General features: G+C 45.6%; 1 non-coding gene across 1 annotated transcript; it reads left to right on the top strand.

Moving 5' to 3' along the window:
- Positions 1–232: 232 nt before the first annotated feature.
- On the top strand, positions 233–339 carry LOC125582669. The gene has a single exon (XR_007320125.1). It is a non-coding gene; the product is annotated as a small nucleolar RNA R71 (small nucleolar RNA).
- Positions 340–1,045: the final 706 nt, after the last annotated feature.

Raw genomic sequence — 1,045 nt, 5'->3', positions numbered from 1 at the left:
TATCTTATCCTGGAGAGCTTTAATCTCTTTCCTCGTCTGCTTATCAGCACCCCTACTGCCTCTGTCGTGGTCTCCACTGTATACTGCATCACTCTTTACCATGTTGTCAACCAGCTCTTCTGCATCATCTTCAGTTCTTCCCAAGAAGAACCCATTGCTAGCTGTATCCAGTCTGGCTCTGTGCTTAGGAAGAGCACCACGGTAGAATGTGCTCAGCAAGCTTTCTTTAGAGAAATCATGGTGAGGGCATTGAGCTTGGTAGCCCTTGAATCTCTCCCAGGCTTCACTGAATCCTTCCAAGCCCTTCTGTTGAAAGCTGGAGATCTCATTTCTCAGCTTAGCAGTTCTTGAGGATGAGAAGAATTTCTCCAAGAATGCTCTCTTGCACTCATCCCAAGTAGTGATAGAGTCGCTGGGTAGAGACTTCTCCCACTGACGTGCCTTATCCCCCAAAGAGAAAGGGAATAGCTTGAGCTTTAAAGCATCTTCGGACACACCATTGGTTTTTGACAACCCACAGTAGCTGTCGAACCTATCCAAGTGATCAAATGGGTCCTCTAGAGCCAAGCCATGATACTTGTTGTTCTCGATCATGTTGAGGAGTCCTGACTTGACCTCAAAGTTGTTGGCTGCCACAGCCGGTGCTTGGATTCCCAGTCTATAACCATGAATGTTGGGGCGGTCATAAGTACCAATGGGTCGAGCTACCCGCGGTTGGTGTTCTGCCCCTTGTTGTGGATCTGCCATATCAACGTCCAATTGTTGCTCTTCTTCTCTTCTAGCTCTAGCACACACTCTCTCTAAAGCTCTGGTTTGATGGACCCCTGCTCCTCAAGTTCATACACCTGAAAGTTAAAGGTAGGTGAAGAAGAGGAGTCAGTAACAAAACAAAATTTAAAATGACTTAGTCTCAAGCAAGTGACTAAATCTCAATGTTTAAATCTACTCAGAATTTGGCAACGGCGCCAATTTGATGTTAGGAGTTTTCAAGGCTCCTAAGACAAATGTTGTAGTATAGTGAATGTCGAACCAGTTCTGAGAGATA

Source organism: Brassica napus, chromosome C2 (genome assembly GCF_020379485.1).
Source record: "Brassica napus cultivar Da-Ae chromosome C2, Da-Ae, whole genome shotgun sequence".
NCBI classification, from domain to species: domain Eukaryota; kingdom Viridiplantae; phylum Streptophyta; class Magnoliopsida; order Brassicales; family Brassicaceae; genus Brassica; species Brassica napus.
This window is presented reverse-complemented; position numbering and strand designations above follow the sequence as displayed.